The sequence below is a fragment of the Mesoplodon mirus genome (genome assembly GCF_964341445.2).
Source record: "Mesoplodon mirus genome assembly, chromosome: 11".
NCBI lineage: Eukaryota > Metazoa > Chordata > Mammalia > Artiodactyla > Ziphiidae > Mesoplodon > Mesoplodon mirus.
Genome location: NC_138987.1, coordinates 58,077,674 through 58,092,190, shown reverse-complemented (window position 1 = coordinate 58,092,190; position 14,517 = coordinate 58,077,674). Strand labels below are relative to the sequence as shown.

The 14,517-nt window shown below is 43.7% G+C and overlaps 1 pseudogene across 1 annotated transcript; it reads left to right on the top strand.

Annotated features, from left to right (window-relative positions):
* Positions 1–11,927: 11,927 nt before the first annotated feature.
* On the top strand, positions 11,928–14,290 carry LOC309812574 (dixin-like; annotated as a pseudogene). The gene has a single exon. The product of its transcript is annotated as a dixin-like (transcript).
* Positions 14,291–14,517: the final 227 nt, after the last annotated feature.

Below are 14,517 nucleotides of genomic sequence, written 5' to 3'. Positions count from 1 at the left end.
GCCGCTAGAGCGTCGGGCTGCATAGACGCCTGTGGGCTTCAGGTACAGCTCCCACGGGCCTTAGACAAGCCACTTCATTCATTCCTTTGATCATTGATCTATTCAACAAATATTTAAAGAATGCTGACTCTGTAGCAGCACTGTCTTTCCGGGGTGAGAAATGAGCCTCAGAGTGGTTAAATGACCCACACAAAGACAGATGGCTCATAAAAATGGCAGAGACACAACAAAAATCCAGGTGCCCTAACTTCTAGGTTAAGAAGACCTAGGCCAGAGATCTCACCAAGCCATCCCTCTAGTGACTTCCAACCTGGGGTCACCTAAGTCCCATCACAGACTCCAATTTTCTAACGATGAGAACACTGAATCTCCCAGAGGGCTGCCAGAGCGTCTCCCTTCTGCAACAAATGAGAATGCATTGAGTACACAGATAGCCATCTTCATTTATAGCATGTGTTCTTCATTTTTCACCTTGGGGCCTCAGGAGTTATCTACATACCATTCTCTAGCCCTTTCCTCAAGCAACAGTCATTAATCATTTGTAGAAAATGAACAACTATGCTGGGAAAGAAAGGGAGAGTCAGGGCAGAGCAGTTCTCCAACGACATTGCAGATGGTATCACCTTGCATCTTTGACCGCTGTTAACTTTTCAGAGTTCCTTATGTCATTGTCTTTAATTATAAAGGCAATTAATCAATGTGTCCTACTTGTTTAAAAGAATTCAAAAATTCAAGAAGAACATAGAGGGAAAAATGAAAGTTCTCCCTTCACTTCCTAAATCCCACTCCCCTTACCTGTCCCTGAAGTCACTATGTTAGTGGGTGTCCTTCTGGTTTTTTCTTTTTTAAATTCATGTTTCTCCTCCCTGGTGTTTGGCAGTTTTTCTATCTATCTCAAGTTTACTAATAATTGCTTTCAGGTTTCAAGTTATATTTGAACTAGTACTTCCCCATCAACATACCAAAAGTATATAGTCATGTGACACCCTCCACCTATTTTGTTTTTTATTTCCTCATCCTCATCCCCTCTTTCCTCTCAACACCATCAGTCTCTCCATCCCATATCCTGGGCTTGGTTGAAATAATCTGTCACTTTAATTTCAACTTTCTGCTAAGGATTTTTCCCCTTGTCTTCTATTTCAAAGATCTTTTCTAATTTATAACATAGTTAAAAGTCAGTTTGTCATCATCCATTTACTTGCTATAGATTTTACTAGATTTATTGCTCTCCACTGCTTGATATGCTTTTGGTCTTCTTTTATCTTGAGATGTCTCTGTTTTCATTCAAATTTAATTTTCATTTGTCTTAACTACCTTCTTTTTTTTTTTTTTTTTTTTTTTTTGCGGTACGCGGGCCTCTCACTGTCATGGCCTCTCCTGTTGCGGAGCACAGGCTCCGGACGCGCAGGCCCAGTGGCCATGGCTCACAGGCCCAGCTGCTCCGCAGCATGCAGGACCCTCTCAGACCAGGGCACAAACCCGTGTCCCCTGCATTGGCAGGCAGACTCTCAACCACTGCGCCACCAGGGAAGCCCTTAACTACCTTCTTGAATAGGTTCCTGAGAAATGGTTCATGGATCTTGCAGATCTGAAAATGTCTGCCTTCTACCCTAATATTTTAACAATATTTTGGCCAAGATTCCTTCCCCCTGGAAGCTGTGAGTCTTTTCCATGGCCCTGGGGCTTTCCAAGTTGCAGATGATAGCTTCAATGCCAGTATAATTCTCTTTCCTTTTCAGATAACTTGTTTTTGTTGTTGATCGTTTTATGACTGGGGTTTTTAGGATTTTCACTCTTTTTTTTTTTAAGTTCTGAAATTTCACCAGGGTCTAGGGTTCTAAGAACTCAAAGAACTCAAAGTTTCTGATGTATCTCCTCTGGGGTCCAGCTAGAAACCAAACTTTCCCCAACCACTTATTAGCTGGTTAGCTTTTTATCCTATTAGTTGAGTATCCCAGCAGGACAATGGGAAAAAGAAAGTCTCCCTTTCCCACTTCAGCCATCATTTTCCCAGTATGCCCCAGATATAGATAGATCGAAAGATGGATGGACCCCTTATTTTCTCTCTTGCACTTGAATCCCTGTTTCCTGCATTCTATCTCTTCCTCTTTCTTAGTTTACCCCTTAGTTTTTATAGAGCATATCCTCCAGTAGCTTTCTGAGAAAGGTGAGGTAAATGTGTTGATAAAATGCATGTCTGAATATTCTTTATACTCAAAACTAATTCATAGTTTGTACAGCTGTAGAATTCTGAGTTGGAAAAAGTTTTCCCTCAAAAATTTTAAGGTTTTCATTGTCTTCTAGCTGCTAATATTACTGCTGACAAGTTTGAAGTCATTCTGATTCTAGATTCTGTATATGAAACTTTTTTCTCCTCTCTGTAAGTTGGTAGAGTCTTCCCTGTTCCCAGTAAAATGATTTGTTATCTGTTGGAGATTTAGTGGTCCATTTCAACCTGCAAACTTATGTCCTTCAGTTCTGGAAGTTTTTCTGGGACTCTTTCTTTTTTTTTTTCCTCCCCTTATATTTCCCTTGTTCTCTCTTTCTGGGACTCTTCTTTTTTTTTTTTTTTGCGGTACGCGGGCCTCTCACTATTGTGGCCTCTCCCATTGCAGAGCACAGGCTCCAGACGTGCAGGCTCAGAGGCCATGGCTCACGGGCCCAGCTGCTCCGCGGCATGTGGGATCTTCCCGGACCGGAGCACAAACCTGTGTCCCCTGCATCGGCAGGCGGACTCTCAACCACTGCGCCACCAGGGAAGCCCGGGACTCTTCTTACTTAAATGCTGGACCTCTTTGGACTGGTTCCCTAACTTTCTTATCTTTGATGTCCTATTTCCCATATCTTTACCCTTTTTCTCTATTTTCTAGACTTCCTTCATATTCTTTTCAAAATAATTTACTCAAGTTTTCATTTCTGCTATCATAGTTTTTATATTTCCAAGGGCTGATTTTTTTTTCTAACTATGCATTTTTAATTGAATCCTGTTCTTGTTTCAAGAATAATCTATCTTCTCTTTTTCTTTGATAACATTAATAAAAGGGAGGTTTTTATTTTTAATATTTTCATCTCCCTACTTAGTCTCTGCTTCCTCCAGATTTTTTTTCCTGCTTGTTTTTTTTGTTTGTTTTTTTTGTGTGTGTGTGTGGTATGTGGGCCTCTCACTGTTGTGGCCTCTCCCATTGCGGAGCACAGGCTCCGGACGCGCAGGCTCAGCGGCCATGGCTCACGGGCCCAGCTGCTCCGCGGCATGTGGGATCTTCCCGGACCGGGGCACGAACCCGTGTCCCCTGCATCGGCAGGCGGACTCTCAACCACTGCGCCACCAGGGAAGCCCACCTGCTTGTTTTCTGAGCTTCGGTTTTTATGTTGGAGGCTCTTCTCAGATGACTATCGGTCCATGACTGATTACTCACATTTCCAGAGGCAGCACGAACAGCTCCATGAGCATGCATGAACCATGTCAACGCTAGGCTCTCTGTAGAGTGAGCTAGCTAAGCTATTCACATGGAGAGAGTCCAGTAACAGCGTTTTGGGTCTTTCCTTTGAAGCTGGTCAGAAAAATCTTCCAAACCCCTTCTTGGAATCTGTAAGTCTGACTTCTAGCATTCTGGAAACCAAATGAGAGAAGAGGGCTGGGGGTCTCAGCACTTGCTTGTAAACTTTACTTCATTCACCATCTTTTCAGTAAGGTGTCTATGCCCCACTGTGCCTTGTTATAAAGACCCTCTGTTTAACCAACTCCAGAGAATAAAACTGAAGTCCTCTGTGGAGGTGGGGAGAAACAGTGTCTGGCTGTTCTGAGGAGGGGAGGGGATTCCAAGGTCCAATGGCTCATAAATAGATTTCAACCAATCTTCTAGATTTTTTAAATCAATTTTATTGAAGTACAATTTGCATACAATAAAATGCATCCATTTTAAGTGTACAGTTGGATCTGTTTTGATAAAGGTATACACTCATGTAGCCACCACCAAAATAAAGATATAGAACATACCCATTACCCGCAAAGGATTTCCTTGTGCATCTTTATAATCAATGCCCACCACCCTAGGCCCCAAGCAAACACTCATCTCTTTTCTGTCACTATAGAACAGATGTCTCTTCTAGAATTTCATATAAATAGAATTATACAGTAAGTACTCTTTAGTGTCTAGCTTTTTTGCTCAACATAAATTTTTTGAGATTCATCCATGCTGTTGCATGGGTAAGCCTTCATTTCTTTTTATCGCTGAGTAGCACTCCATCACATGAATATAGCACAATCCACACCTTTTATGGACATTTGAGTTCTTTCCAATTTGGGGCTATATTGAATACCTGATATGAAATCTCTTGTACATGCATTTTTTATGGACATACATTTTCATTTCTCTTGGGTAAATAAATACCTAGAACTGGAGTTGCTGGGTCATAAGTAAATATATGTTTACCTTTATAAGAAACTGCAATGTGATTTTCCAAAGTGGTTGTGCAAGTTTACTTTTCTACCAGCAACACATGAACATTCTAGTTGCTCCACACACTCACTAATACTTGATATTATTAATAATTCTAATGGGGGTTTGGTGGATTTCATTGTGGTTTTAATTTGATTTCCCTAATAATTAATAACATTAAGCATATTTTCATGTGCTTACCAGCCATTCATGCATCTTATTCTGTGATGTGTATGATCAAATATTTTACCCATTTTTCAACTGGGCTATTTGTCTTCTTACCAAGTTGTAAGTGTTCTTTCTATATTCTACATTCAAGTCCATTGTCAAATATATAAATTATGAATATTTTCTACCAGGCTGACTTGACTTTTCATTTTCTTAATGATGTCTTTTGAAAAGCAAAAGGTTTTATTTTGATGAAGTCTGGTTTATCAAATGTTTTCTTTTATGCTTCATGCTTTTTGTGTCTTAGCAAAGAACTCTCTCTCTACCCCACGATTGTAAAGATTTTCTCTTATGTTTTCTTTTGGAAGTTATATAGTTTTACCTTTTATGTTAATGTCTATGATCCATTTATAGTTCGTTCTTGTGTAATGCATCAAATTCTTTTTTTTTTTAATGGATACACAGTTCTTCCAGGACCCTTTGTTGAAAAAAACTATTCTTTCTCCATGGAATTGCCTTTTTGTCTTTGTCAAATATCAATTGACCATATATGTGTGGGTTTATTTTTAGATTCTATTCCATTCCATTGGTCTATGTGTCTATCCTTTTGCCAATATCATACTGTCTTAATTACTGTAGCTTTATATTAAGTCTTGGAATTAGGTAGCTTAAGTCCCCCAGTGTTAAGTTCTGTTAGGGTAAGTTTAGAGTAGTCTTTACTCTGGACTACCTTGGGCTTTCCACTAGTGCATGATCCTTCTGGGGTCTCTGCTGAGTGCCCCGGGTGTTTATTAAGGACTCTCCTCTCTGACTGGTTGTAACTTGAATGAGCTCTGAAAATTGTTCAGCTTACAACTCCCCAGTCATTCTTTGCCTAACCTCATGGAGTATCACTCTACACATACAAGACTGGTTACTCAACCATGGACCCAAGGAGAATCCATGCAGATTTCTGAAGCTCTCTCTCTGTAGATCCCTTCTTTCTCCCAGCTGGCTTAAGAGTCAACTTTCTTGGGTCTAAGATATTGTATTTAAAAACCTAGAGTTCTCCTCCCATGTGTCTCATTTACTACTCACACAGGACACTTCACTTCTGACACTTGTGGTGGCCAAATTTATTGGAAGTTTTGCCCACACCAAGCAATTCTGCAACACCATCCAGATATCCTACAATTTACTCCATTCTGGCACTTATCCACCTAGAGATAGGGTCAGGTCCCACAGATTAAGGGCTCAGTCGCACAAAATTGCCCCCTCCCTTCAGCCACCAATCACAAGTCCAGGTTGTCAGGTGTGCTTCTGATTGATTTGCTATAGATCTGAGGTTCCCACGACCCCTTCCTCAGGTTCCATTAATTTGCTAGAGTGACTCACAGAACTCAGGAACATTTATGTTAACCAGTTTATTAAAGGATATGATAAAGGATACAGTGGACAGCCAGATGAGAAATACATGGGGCAAGGTGTGGGAGGGTCCCAAGAGCAGGAGCTTCTGTCCCCATGGAGTTGGGTTGCATCACTCCCCCAGCCCCATCCATGGATGTTTTTAGCAATTTAGAAGCTCTCCAAACCCCCTTCTCTTGGGATTTTATGGAGGATTCTTCACATAGGTGTGATCAATTATTAACTCCATTTCCAACCCCTCTCCCCTCTCTGGAAGATGCGGGGGTGGAGATAAAAATTCCAAGCTTCTATTCATGGCTTGCCATCCAGGAGCTCACCCAGAGCCTCCTGAGAAGAACAAAAGATGCTCCTAGTGCTATTACACTTAGGAATTTACAAGGGTTTTAGCAGCCCTGTGTCAGAGACAGGGTCAAAGGCCAAATATTAGAACAAAAGGTGCTCCTAAGGCTCTTATCACTTAGGGAATTATGAGGGTTTTAGGAGCTCTGTGCCAGGAATGGGAGGTTGGGGGGCAGAGATCAATATATTTATTTTTCTATTAGCTCACAGTTAGTTACAACTTGTTCTACTTTCTAGCTTCCAGAAGTGTTCTGCCTTAACCCTTGCTGTTTTCTTTGTCTTACACACAAAACAGTTCTGCTATAACATGATATATACATTCCTGAAGATCACGGTACTATGTGTACATCAACTATATGTCAATTTAAACAAAAGGTTTTTTTTTATCACCATACTGTGCAAAATCATGCAACAAAACCACAGAGCTTATGAAGGGGAAAAGGGGTTAGGGGCACAATACTCAAAAATGTCCTCAGTGACCTGTTAAAAGAAGATAGGAGCCTAATAAAAACAGTAGCACAGTTTTACACATATTAAATGGCTAAGAAATACATAACAACTACAATAAATAGAGCATTTTACCTGGAAAGAGGCTTGACATTTGCTTGTGGACATGGGCACCGGAAGGGTTGCAGCTTGTGAGTTATTGTGAGTTGTATGTTATTAGCAGCAGGAGGGTTACCTGAAATTTGATGGAAAGTTGTAACAGTTAATGTGGATGGATGTGGGTTGTGAACTGAGGCAGGTGGTAGTTGTTTGAGTTGTGTGTGTTTTGTGTATTTCTACGTGGCTCAGTTATCCACATTCACCCATGTGCCTTACACACAAAGTTGTGCAAAAGCAAATGTGAAATTCACATTAGGCTCAAATCATTCCATGATATATCAATCATGTTGAAATGAATTCTCATTTTCAAAACAACCAACTGTATTTGTATCCAAACAAACTTCACTGCAGTTTTTGTGAGTTTCGGAGAGTAAATATGTGTGTTCAATCTGCCATATTTATTTCTTTCCACAGGTGACTCCCCCAAGTAGACAGTGGGACCTGCCGGAGTAAGGACACGTAACGCTCTGTCAAATTTCCCCACTGTCTAACCCAGCATCTGACCCTCACTGTGTGCTCACTGATGTTGGTTTAATAGAGTTCCAATGAAAGTTGTTCTTTGGCCATTTAAAGCATCAAACAGACAAAATATTTTTGTGAATTTATGAAGACACACTATTTAAAATAGATTGCCATCTCCAGGAGATGCCCTTAACTTCATGGAACATACAGCAGCCAAACATTCTAGCTGGAATTTCTCCGGTCAGCAATTCCTCAGCCTAGCTAGACACTTCTTATTTGAAGCCTGTAAGAAAGAGCCAGAATGTTCTGGAAGGGGCTACTTTCTTTCAGCCAACATTACATCTCCCACAGGTCCATTGGCCAGGGAGCTATCCCTTCCTCATACCTCTGCGTACACAGAACTAAAAAGAAAGCACGTAGGCACTGCAAAGGCCACTGCATCTCAGGAACTCAAGATCTGCCCTTTGTCAGTCAGGTTCCAATAGGGAGAAAATGGTCACACTAGTTATTTAAACAGAAAGAATTCAACGTAAAGAATTGTTAACTAAGTACAGAACTGTTAACTGCATAACTGAAAGAGAACCCTAAGATATCAGGGAACTTGGCACTGACAGAAGTAGATACTGTAACTAGGGCTGAGGGAACAAAGGGAAGAGGTTAGAAGTGTTAAAACTCAGAACCTTAGGGGAGGGGCCCCTGAGACGCAGAACTCTGGGGCAGAGGTGCTGCTTGGCTGGCACTGGTACCTCTAGTAGGGGGCAGGATGAAACTGATTGATTCTTCAAGTGTTGGGAAAACTGCCAACTGGATTCAGCTGCTGCTACAGGAAGGCAGGGCTGCTGCCAGGGTGAAGACACATTGCTGGGGCATTGCGTGCGGACCGGAAGCCCACAGAAAGCAAACACCCCGCAGTCTCCCTCTGGCATCCCCTACTGGCAGATCCTAACAGAGCCAGCTGGAAAAGCCAAGTTGCAACTCCACATTGGAGGCAAGACACAGTAACAACTATTACACCCGTCAACTGGGAATCCCATCTACCTGCCATCACATTTTCCTGAGCTGACTAAACCAGCCCATCGTTTGGGCATTTGCCCCATATCACCCTTCAGTCTTTCAGGGAGAGCATCACCAGCACAGCCCCTAAAACAATTGGCTTAGTCATGGGTTGAATAAATGGAGATGCCTTGTTGTTGGCTTTCTCACCAAGTTGTGCAATAAAAGTATCTTTGCAGTTTCCATTCCTGTCATGACTCCTGGTAAACAGCAGGTAGCCTTAAATGCTCCTTGAATAAAAACAAACTTGTATTCAAATATATGCTAGTTAAATCAAGTAATTTGCCTATTAAAGTATAGGCTCTCTTTTTTAAATGATAATATGCCAATGTCATTTCAGTGTGGCATTCAAATTAGGTCAACCCTTTAGAAAACAATTAGTGAAAAACCATGTCCATGAAGATGTTCATTAAGGCAGTGTGTGTGTGTGTGTGTGTGTGTGTGTGTGTGTGTGTGTGTAGAGAGAGAGAGGAAGAAGGAGAAGGAGAAGAAAGAGGAGAAGAGGAGGAGGAGGAAGAAGAAAGAGGGGAGGGGGAGGGGAGGAGGAGGGGGAAGCGCAGGGGGGCTGGGGGGGAGAGAGTAAGCAGCCCACATATCCTACAGTAGGGGAGTAGTTGAGTATGATACAGTCTCTCATTAGTATAATACGCCCTCACTTAAAATCAGAGTTACGGAACTAGTGTTGTACTATGGAAAAAATACTTATCTTCAGGAAGCCTGGTAGCAAAACAGATTTGGAGTCAGAGCTCCCTGGTTTCCAGCCCTAGCTCAACCACTTACTAGAAGTGTAACATTTAACAGTCTCCCTGAGCCTCAGTTTATCTCTGATATCAGGAAAACACCTACTTTGCAAGATACATTAAGGATTAAATGAGAAAGAGAAAACAACCTACACGGAGCCTGGTACATACTAGGTATTTCATAAGCAGTGAGTGTTTTTATTTGCCTTAGGTAAACATGCAGATGGAAAGGTGTAGCAACATTACAGCTGTAATTATATTTAAAAGAAAACAGGCGCACAGAGGGGAGAAACTGAAAGGAAATACACTAAAATACCAAATAGTGGTTGTATCTGAGTGGTAAAATTATGGATGACTTTCCTCTTTTTCTGTTTTCCAAATATTAATCATGCAGTTTGGAACATTTAAAATGGCAAAACAAGAATCATGTTGAAGGACAAGTTTTGAAAAAACCTCCCAAAGATCAGGAAAAGTAACGATTCATTGGTCAGTAAAAAGTCTAAAATGTTGTCTGCCTGCCTGTATAATTCAGTCCCAATGCTATAAGATGGGGCCAAGGAAAGCAGGCATCTATGCCAGAGAGCTGTAGGGCTAGGGAGTGACGGGTGCTTGTCTCTACACAGCAGAGGGCATCTGTGCCGGGGGCAGTGGCTACAAGAAGAGATGATGGATGGGAGAAACCTGGAATGAACCATGTGATGTTGGGATTGATATTGAAGGTATAAGTGTAGACTCATGGCCTTCAAATTAGACAGATAAATTAAAATACATAGATTTAAGTTGTGTTTGTGTGTATATATATATATATATTCCCTACCTCCCTTCACTGATGTCTTTGATTCAGTAAACTATTGTTTACTCGCTAAATACACCATATATTTCCATTAAAAGTCTCATTATGTCCATGTTGTCCACCACCTGAACAGGTTTTGCAGTCACTAGTCCAGAAGGTTAAAGCTTGAAGGTAACATTCTGTTCCTGGCTTAAGAGTCACAAAATCACTGACAACATTTCAAAAGCTGTGAGCATACCTACTGCCCAGATCTTGGTTTCTAGATACCATCCTCCACTAAAAGAAACTAATTTGCCTCTGAGAAATGACAAATTCTAGAGCTGGGACAGATAAATCACAAGATGAGTCAGGACTATCTTGTTCCAGAAACTTGGGAAGTGCTTAAAGAATGGAGGGACTATATCAAAAGGACACAGAAGCCAGCTTGAAGGGGTTCCCACTGGCCAAAGCTGAGATAACCTGAGCCTCAAGATAAATAATAAATAAAATAAGGATCCCTGAGTCTATACTAATATAAATAAATAAATGTGGTGTAGAGAAAGGGTTTTTTTATCCCCTACAGAAGATGCCAACTAATAAATGTAGAAGTAATCCTGGATTTGTCAACCATCATAGTAATAATTAAACCAAGAAACATCAGCAATGCTCGTGAAGGAATTTTGGTGAGGATCAGGATATTTACATGGTCCCAAAGTGTCTTTCCACAAAGTGCTTTTTTTTTAAATTTTTATTTATTATTTATTTTTGGCTGCATTGGGTCTTTGTTGCTGCGCACAGGCTTTCTCTAGTTGCGGTGAGCAGGGGCTACTCTTCATTGTGGTGCGCGGGCTTCTCATTGCAGTGGCTTCTCTTGTTGTGGAGCCCAGGCTCTAGGCGCGTGGACTTCATTAGTTGCAGCACGCGGGCTCAGTAGTTGTGGCTCGCGGGCTCTAGAGCGCAGGCTCAGTAGTTGTGGCGCATGGGCTTCGTTGCTCTGCCGCATGTGGGATCGCCCCACATCAGGACTTGAACCTGTGTCCCCTGCATTGGCAGGCGGATTCTTAACCACCGCACCACCAAGGAAGTCCCAATAAATGTATCCATAAAACGTCACCAAACTTTGTTGTCCTTGGACCTCTATGCCATTCCCCAGCATTGTGTCCCCAGCAGCAGTGGGCAGGACCCTGCTGGTGCAGTAGACAGGGGAACCAGGAAAGGGCTGCCTTTGAAGCAGGTGTCCCAGCCGCCAGTCACTGAGGGATTGTGAGGTTTGGTTTTTTTGCCACCCAGCAAAGTTGCTGCTTCATTTTTTGCATATTTTAATAGGTTTGGTGTTTTCCCTGAGATAGATCTGCAAATTTCAAGAATGGAAAAGAAATAAATGTTTGTCGATGCATATCTCCTCTGTGTGAATATGAGCTGCTATAGGCGAGAGCTGTGCAAAGTCAGCCTCAAGTGGCACTGTTTTATCCACTCTTTCCCAGTCCCTAATGAGGACTGGGCCACAGCCAGTGCTCAGTGAATGCTTTGTTTCTGTGTGTGTGTGTGTGTGGGGGGGTGTGATTTAATGGACTTTTTATTGCATGTCTAGGTGGCAGAGATAAGTCCCATCACCACACAACTTCCCTCCATTTTTCCACCTGCAAAGGCTCTCTGAGGCATCTCATCCCAAATCACGTGTTGTATATGAATGTCTGGAGTGTGTTTAGTTACTGAGAGATGGGGAAGCCATAGTTAGATGCCCTTAGAAACCAGTAAGTTCCCAGCTTCAAAGAAGCAATGGCTCCTAGCGATAAGAAGCCAGGTACGGGGGATGAGCATAGTGTAGATAAAATATTGAATGTTGGTTTTCTCCGGTGGGTCGGAGATGGGTTGAAATGCCTGCGCCCGGGGGCACGCCCGGAGCCGCGCGGCCGCGGAGACCACGATGCCGCTGCCGGGGACCCGCAGCCTGCGAGGGGAGGCGGCTTCCACCGAGGCCGGGCTGCTGCACTGTCTGAGCTGCCGGGACAGCGCGCCTCAGAGCTGGGAGCATCCCCGTCCCTGGGGCCGAGACGCCTGCTTCTCTGTCCTCCCTCCTCCCTCTCAGGACCGGGGAGAGCGGCTCTGGTAGTTGGCCTGCCCGTGGAGTCGTTCTTCGGGCCCCAGCGCGGGGAGACATGCCCGAATTGGGGAGCACTGTGACTTTCAGCCTCCCACTTCACCCCGGGAAGCCGACTTGCTGAAGCCAGAGCCACGAGGGGGACCATGGGAGGGACGCAAGTCAAATGCCTGACTTCCCCCAGTCCTATCCACAGTGCAAAGAGGGACTCCATTATAACCCAGTCGGAGGAGAAGGCAGATTTCGTGATTATTCCCTCTGAAGGAATAGAGAACAAAACAGAGGAGACAGACTCTCCATTATCCCGGGACTGGAGACCAGGCAGCCCCCGGCCCTATCTGGAGACTTCACGGGAAGAACAGCTGTTGGAACAACAAGAACATTTGGAAAAAGAAATGGAGGAAGCCAAGAAAAATGATATGAGGATTACAGGCCTTACTGCTCAATGGATCCTTACCCGAAGATGAACAGGAGAGGCCCTTGGCCCTCTGTGAACCAGGAGTCAATCCCGAGGAAAAATTGATTATAATCCAAAGTCGTCTGGATCAGAGTATGGAGGCGAGTCAGGACCTAAAGAAGGAGCTGCTGAAGTATAAACAAGAAGCCAGAAACTTACAGGGGATAAAGGATGCCTTGCAGCAGAGGCTGACTCAGCAGGACACGTCTGTCCTTCAACTCAGACAAGAACTACTGAGGGTAGATATGGACAAAGATGAGCTGCACAGCCAAAACGTGGATCTGCAGAGGAAGCTAGACGAGAGGAATCGGCTCTTGGGAGAATATAAATAAGAACTGGGGCAGGAGGACCGCCTCCTGAAGCAGTACCAGGCCAAGCTATAGGAAGCACTTTGGAAACTCTCTGAGGCCAGTTACCAGCAGGTGGATCTGGAGCAGGAGCTGGAACACAAAGACGTCCTTTTGGCTCACTGTATGAAAAGAGAGGCAGAGGAGGTGACCCACTGCAGCAGTCACAACCCTCAAAGCAATGGTTTTCTCCTTCCAGTGGCAGGAAAAGGAGCTGCTTCAGTCACTCACAGAGGGAGCAGTGACCTGCAGCTTATTCGGGATGCCCCCCGCAGCCTGCGCAACAGCCTGCGCAACAGCTTCAGCGGCCACGACCCTCAGCACCACACCATCGACAGCTTGGAGCAGGGCATCTCCAGCCTCATGGAGCGCCTGCACGCCATGGAGACCCAGAGGAAACAGGACAGAAGGGTTCGGGGCAAGTCACCCAGAACTCAAGCAGGTAGTGAATACCGGGAGTCCTGGCCCCCTAATTCAAAGTTGCCTCACTCACAGAGCTCTCCAACTGTCAGCAGCGCCTGCGCGAAGGTGCTCTATTTCCCTGACCGACCACTTACGCGCTTCATGGCCAATATACCAAAGAGGTTGGGGGAGGTGACACTGAAGGATTTTAAAGCAGCTGTTGACCAGGAGGGAAATCATCGGTATCACTTCAAAGCACTGGATCCCGAGTTTGACACCGTCAAGCAGGAGGTTTTCCACGATGACGATGCCATCCCTGGATGGGAAGGGAAAATTGTAGCCTGGGTGGAAGAAGACCATGGAGAGAATTAATGCTGAGTATTAGCTTGAGGGCTTGTGGAACTTGGCAGTCCCCGGCTGCTTCACTCAGGAGAGAGGACTAAAACCAGAATACACTAAGAAGTTTTTAGTTTGTGCTGCCAAAACAGAAGCTTCTCCAAGTGTGACAGCCATAGGCCAGTCCTGTTTCTGTGCCTGGCACGTGTGGTACTTCAAGTCCTTGTCCAAAAGTAGACCATGGGTTCTTGTGGAGTTCCTTGTCCGTGGGAACACAGTGTTTTATTCTACTCTGAGGACAACAAACCGAAGGCCTTAACCAATGGGGATGGATGATCCCACTCTTATATGGGCATGGCTGTTATTATCTGGAACCTGGGAACTGGATGTATCACTCCTGTGTGTTACAGTATTATTTTAATTGGCCTCAGGGGTTGCAGCAATCAGAGTACCAGCATTTGTACTCACAGACAAGGTGAAGGTACCAGCTTTTTTGCTTCTTTGCAGCTATTGCAAACCAAGAATAACTCGTAAGGTGGTACCAAAGATGAAAGCCCACTCTTCAGGAATTTTTTGGACTGGACATGGATAGTGCTGAATTGTTGAATGGATTGAAAAAGGGCTGCCCATATTGTGCTATATACTATGCTAAAACCATAATTAAGTAAGAAAAAAAAATATTGAATGTTGCAAGAGATGCTCATCTCTACCTGAGCTCACCCAACACATGGGCACTGTCCATTGTGCTGAACGGTCACATTTTACAGAGACAGGGAAGGGCAGACCCCCTGCCCAGAGTCACGGGTATAGGAGAGAGAGTTCAAAGTAGGAATTTCCACATCTCAGATGTTCACCAAAGCCTAGAGAAAGTTCATCTGGGTCTTCATTGGA